Here is a 6574-nt window from a genome sequence, read left to right as displayed (position 1 = left end):
TATTCAAATCATTATTAATGCTCCTGTGTGCAATAAAACAACGACTACATTATATGAGTTCATGGAACTGGTTCATGAAGTTCGAGTACTAGTGCTGGAATCTGAATTAGCCGTGTAGAAGGCTTACAATTAGAATCTTAGCAAATAAATATTGCAGTAGAATCATTTTTTTTTTCAATCTCAAAACATTCTTTTCCGGAACCCCTTTATGAAACAATAACAAACAATGATTATTTATTACAGTATCATTGTTGTTAGCAATATTTAGTTCGACTAATCATTCTAATGAGTGTACGATAACATAGTTGAAAATTGTTTCAATAATTTATAAAGAACAATTATGTAAGATATATTTTATTGGGAGCGATGTTCATCCCAGAAAAACATACCAAAACAAATGTTTGCTGTTGGATTTCTTAAAAGGTAAATCTATATGACTATTTAATGATTGGGATAGATCTTTTTACAATATTCAAACCTCAAAAATCAAAGGAAGCTATTCCAATGAGATAAACATGTTTTCCTATACTGCAAATTTAAATGACAGTCCAATAGTTTCTACATGTCTGTTTACACGCGACATATCAACAAACGTCAAAAATCGTTAAAAGCAACTCCAATAAAATATACATGATTATCTTATATGATATATCTTTTAGTGAGCAATATTCATCATGAAAACAGGTACATTTTACTCGATTTGCTCATAGTGCAAACTTATATGATTTTCCATTAGTTTCTAGATGCCTGTTCCCACCCATGACATATCAACAGTTTTTCACCATGAAATATATCAGACAATATGCATATACATCTTACCTATCGCTAACCACGTTCGAAGCAAAGTATTATCAAGTACTAAGTATGTGAAATTACGATAGAAATCATTCCATATCGCAGTCATAGTTTTTAAGTGATAATCCATTGGAATCTATCAATCATCACATAGAATGAATAAATCTCCTGACATTGCTATGTTATAAGATGAATCCAATAAACGGTACATGTCGATTTGTTTCAGTGTACGTTTGATATTGAAAATTTTACTCCTTGATACTTTAGCTCTTATTTCATACTGAAAAATGAAGAAGACCCAAAAACCGTTGGAAACGAGAAGCAGTTTAAGGTAAATTGGCATTCTGCGGCGAACAAAGTTATATCGAAATTAGTTTTGATGAAAGGTCAGACTTCTACAATAAATTTTGGAAATATTTTTGTTATGCCAAGTGTCTTAAAAAGACATGAAACGTCAAGATCTAGTGTTAAATGGATTTTTTTTTGGCAAAAATCATCTTTCTAGGACTTTATTTCTTTATTGGAGTTTCACGGAAATTTCTTTATCCCAGAATGTAAATTTTGGACAAACGAGTTTTTACAGATAACTTCACTGATGTTCTCGACGTTTCATGCATTTTTATATCAATTGGCATCAAATAAAAAAGTTTCAGAAAGTTGGTTTCCGAAAAAAAAAATTTGTTTACTCTAGATCCCTACATGACATGCATTTGTATATAATTTTACAGAATATATATTTTTTTATCAATTTCCAAAATTTTCCAAATCTGGGAGTTGAATTTGTAATTAGGATGGTTTGGATTTTTAAGGGTTTTTATTTTGTAGAATTTGATGATTAGAAAAAAAATTATTCGAAGAGTAAGTGACATTGATAATTTGGGATTTAAATAATTCGGAATATGGAGAATTTGAAATTAGGAGAAACGATAAATTATGAGATAAAAGTATAGATGATGAGATAAAAGTATAGAGTTGATAGTTCCGCTAAGTGGACCCTACACGATAGCTTTTATTGACAATAACCGTATTGTCAATACATTCCATATTGACATTAATACATCGGTATTGACAACAATTATGTATCCACATCATCAATATTATTGTAAATAACTCCCCTTCGCGTCAATATATTGAAACGTGTGGGGTTCAGTTTAGAGTACGGCAGTGTGAAAATTGTATATAGAGAGCAGAAAGCGAGCAAGGACAACTTTGAGGAAGGTACGAATCGGGTTGATCTGGTGAGTTTGGTAAAGAGAGATTTTTTTTTCTTTGCTTTGTTTTTCCGTCGACCTTGTTTTCCGTGCTGAGCACCAATGCTACCGACGTGCCAGGAAGGCAGCTTCCACACCTGGACCCTACCTATCGACCCATCAACTCATGAACCGGGGACCAACGGCTTTACTTCCTATCCGAAGGAAGGCGTGATCAGAGATGTTATGCCTCAGAACATCCCGGCGGCGCCGACTGGGATTGAACCCAGGCCTGCTGGAGTGAGAGGTAATCACGCTTACCACTACACCACTACACTGCTTGCATTCTAACTGACTAAACGATCACCGTCGGATATTGCTTATTCCTGTCATCAGGGATTATATTAAGTTGGATTCGTCAATAGTACATTCTACGCGCACGAGTATTGATAGTCCGAAAGTGAGGATAACAATAACAAAACAACATTTTTGGCTGGAGCGAAAGTAAGGATAACATGCTTCGCACTTAAAAATGGGATTACCCAATTGTGCGTGTTATAAACGTCAGGTGGCAAATGTCCGGGAGATCTGACACTACCACTTCTCCAACAAGTCGCACCTCCTCACTTTGCTGTCACCACGATCCACATCCAAGTGTTTATTGTGGTGACATCGCCCAGGCTACGCTACCAGCATCTTTAGCTGGTGGTCTTTTAGTATCGGCTTGACCCGTGGAAGCGTGAGGTAGGAACTTGTGAAGACCAGAGCTATGTTTGGCGCTCCTTCCTGGATGTCGATTCACCATTTGTAGCCCACAATAAAAAATAAGACTACACACTTAGAAAAACATATGTTAATTTAGGTGCTTTGAGAGTAAAGTATACGAGCGTCAATTTTAACATACATTTGAGTCATAACAGAGTCAAACGAACTTTTCAGTCTCGGGGTACTTAATATTACATGGCACCGGGGCGGCATAGAAGATCGCGGGGGCTATGATCTGTTTGTAGACAGCCAGTTTGTTTTGCCTTGAGAGGCGGGATCTGCGGCAAATGAGCGGATACAAACACCTAACCAAGGCGGAGCACTTAACTAGGGTTTTCTCTATGTGCGAGCGGAACAGGAGCTTCTCATCGAACAACATCCCGAGATAAGTAACATCAGTGGACCACTCGACCCTTGTACCATCCATTATTACGGTACAGGAGGGAGACGGTTTAAGTTTTGGCGATTGTCTGAGAAGGAACATGATCGCTTGGGTTTTCGAGGTGTTGATTTTGATTTTCCACGTGGTGGCATAATCAGTCAAGGTGTCAAGGCATCCTTGGAGCTTGTTCGTAATTTCACGAGGCATCCTACCCTTGACGGCTATCGCGGTGTCATCTGCGAACAGGAAGAACACGCAACCGTCTCCTAGAGGAGGGATGTCCGACGTGTAGATGCTGTAAAGCAGTGGTCCCAGCAGACTCCCTTGCGGAACACCTGCTGGGATTGGAAATTGTTCCGAAAGGGAACTATTCAACGACACCCTGAACGACCTTTGCTGGAGGTAGTTACGGGTGATTTTTACAAGGTATGGTGGAAAGTTGGAGTTACAAAGCTTGTATATAAGTCCGTCGTGCCAGACATTGTCAAACGCCTATTCGACGTCTAACAAGGTCATGGCTGTGGACTTGGATACAGCTTTGTTACTTCGGATGTTATTCATCACCCGCACTAGCCGATGATTGGTGGAATGCCCCTTACGGAACCCGAACTGTTTCGGAAGAAGAATGTCATGTTCCTCCACAAACTTGTTCAGTCGCCTGAGGATCAATTTTTCGAACAGCTTGCTCAGCGCTGAGAGTAGGCTAATCGGTCGGTAGCTTGACGGTAGTGAAGGGTCTTTCCCAGGTTTGCGGATCGGGATGAAAGTAGTGCAGCTCCAAGCATCTGTTGAGGATGGCAGCCAGCAGCGAGTGCACCCTCGGGCTGAGATTTCCGTCAAACCCGGGAGCCTTCATGTTCTTACTGTATTTCAGCGCTGAGCAAATTTGTTCCTCTGTAATCCGTTCTTCTGGAGGGACGGCACAAGGGGAGGCATCTAACGTCTGGACGCACTGCGCAACCTGGTTCTCGAATGGACTTGGGATTGTGGAGCCAATCAAATGCGACTGGGCAATGTGCTCCTCAATCGCATTGGCCTTCTCTACGTTGGTGATAAGCCGTTCGTCATTGACTCTTAGTGGTGGAATGGGGTTGGAGTGAGACTTCAGCACCTTGGCAACCTTCCAGAATGGTCTAGAACGGTCGTCCAGGTTCTGAGCGAGCCGTCCAAAACTCTCGTTCCGGATTGAGACCATTCTGGAAGCGATCTGCCGATTCAGATCGACCATTTCGTATTTACGCAGCAGATCCCCAGTCCGCTGAAACTGGCGTCTACGAACATTTCTGAGCCGAATCAAGAGTTTGGTGTGGGAATCAATTGCTTGAAACTTACCCCTCACAGGAACTCGTCGAACGCAATCTTAGTCAGCCACGGATATGGCTTGATGGAGACCCTCCAGGGCCCGGTCGATGTCCTCCACTGTGTCGAGCGTGCAGGGGCCACGTTGCAGCCCAGCGCGGTCAGCACCGGTTGGTGGTCCGAACTCAGGTCTTTGACGGCAACCGGCTTGGCTAATCCGGTGTTTGCCAAGAACAGGTCCACATGTCCACCGGTGATGTGAAGGTTCGTCCGGAAACCAGACGGAATAGAGACCATGCTGGGAATGATCGAATAGTAGGCGGCCGTTCTGGTTCTGCTGGTAGTTCCGCCAGGCCTCGTGCGGGCATTGGTGCGGATTATGTTGGCAAGGTCGTTCTTGAACTGCTGTGCTGTACCATTGCTAACGGTACATTGCCGGGGGCAGTAGGCGGTGATGAACCGGACGTTTCCGGTCGATGTTTCCACCTCTACGCCGACGGCCTCGATGATAGAAGTGCGGTAGTGGGGTAGGGTGCAGTACTTGATGCCTTTCTTGATGATGACCACGACACCGCCCCCCCCCCCTTGGAGCTGGTGCGATCAAGCCGGACAATGCTGTGGTCGGGCAGCCAGAAGCTGTCACCGGTCTTGAGGTGGGTCTCGGTGAGAAGGCCCACGTCGATGTCGTGCTTGCGGTGGAAGTCTGCAAGCTCAATGTTTTTCGCCCCTACGGAGCGAGCGTTCCAGTTGGCGATCTTTATGGCTTCACAGTCCATAATTAGCGACGAATTGATTAGCTTGGAGCTGTTGTGTTCTTGTAGCGCAGGTGCGCTTGATGATGATGGCCTGGGCCAACAGTGTGACGATCTCATCCGTTGAAAGTTCTGCGCGTTGTTTTCCGGAACCTTCTTGCGACCGGGCTGGTTGTTGGACGAGGCCTTCTTCCGGATCTCGGCGTATTCGGCCCGCTTTGGACAGGCCTTACTCGTGGCCTTGTGGGCGGCACCGCAGTTGGCGCATGTGGGAGCGGCTTCCTCAATGCTGTCGCAGTCGTCGATCTTGTGGTTTTTGCCGCATTTGATGCAGCGGCTGACCATGCGGCAGTTCCTGATGCCGTGCCCGAACAATAGGCAGTTCGAGCACTAAGTGACGCCACGGTGGGTCGGCTTATACCGCTCCCACTTCACTACGATGTGGAACAGTGTGCGTGTCGTCTGGAGATCCTTCACGGTTGTGGAGTTCTTCTCCAGATGGACCAGGTAGAGCTGGTCACGATACTTGATGACCTTGCTGCGGGTCATCTTGTGGATGCCGACTGGCTTGAGGCCGTTCGCCTTAATCTCGTTCATTAAGGTGGTGGTGTCCATGTCGTGGAGCCCGCGCAGCACCACTTTCAGCGGCTTGGTGGCCTCAACGTTGTGCCTTCTGCGAGCTTAGGTAGCCCATATTTATACCCAAATAATGTTCCCTCTTTTACACAGCGCTGCTAACTGTCTCGGGATTTGCCCTCACAAAGCAATGATAGTTAGATTGTATTCACATTCACGCTAATTTGGGTTTAATTTTCTTTTTTTTAATCATTATTATTCAACACCAACTCTATCTACCACAACGTATACTCAAGACTTTTTAAACGGTTTTTTTTAAGCAATTTAAAGTTAAGCTTTTAACGATTTCTCAATAACGATCCCACTTAGAAATTTTTACAGAAATCTGTAAAATTTTACCGAAATCTCAACAGCTGAACGATATCTGTGATTTTTTCACAGATATCTGTAAAAAATTACAGGAAAACTGTAAAACTGTTTACCGAACGTTCAGTTGTTGAGATTTCGGTAAAATTTTACAGAAATCCGTGAAAGAATGTTAGTGTGATAAAGGGTGATACGGTCAAAATTTGGTCAATATCAACTTGACGTATTTCTTTCAATTTTGCATTAAAAAAACCTGAACACCCCTCATTTTGAAGGTGTGTGTGTGTGTAGAATGTTGCTCCTATTTTGATTTTGGAATTCACTCTTCAGTTGTCAAAATGCCGTCCAAGCAAGAAGAGCAGCGTATCAAAATTTTGCTCGCGCATCGCGAAAATCCGAGCTACTCGCACGCAAAGTTGGCAAAATCGCTAAAAGTTGCCAAATCAACC

This window comes from Ochlerotatus camptorhynchus, unplaced genomic scaffold (genome assembly GCF_037179485.1).
Source record: "Ochlerotatus camptorhynchus isolate MF236.1 unplaced genomic scaffold, CSIRO-AGI_Acam_v1.1 ptg000196l, whole genome shotgun sequence".
Classification (NCBI taxonomy): Eukaryota; Metazoa; Arthropoda; class Insecta; order Diptera; family Culicidae; genus Ochlerotatus; species Ochlerotatus camptorhynchus.
This window is presented reverse-complemented; position numbering follows the sequence as displayed.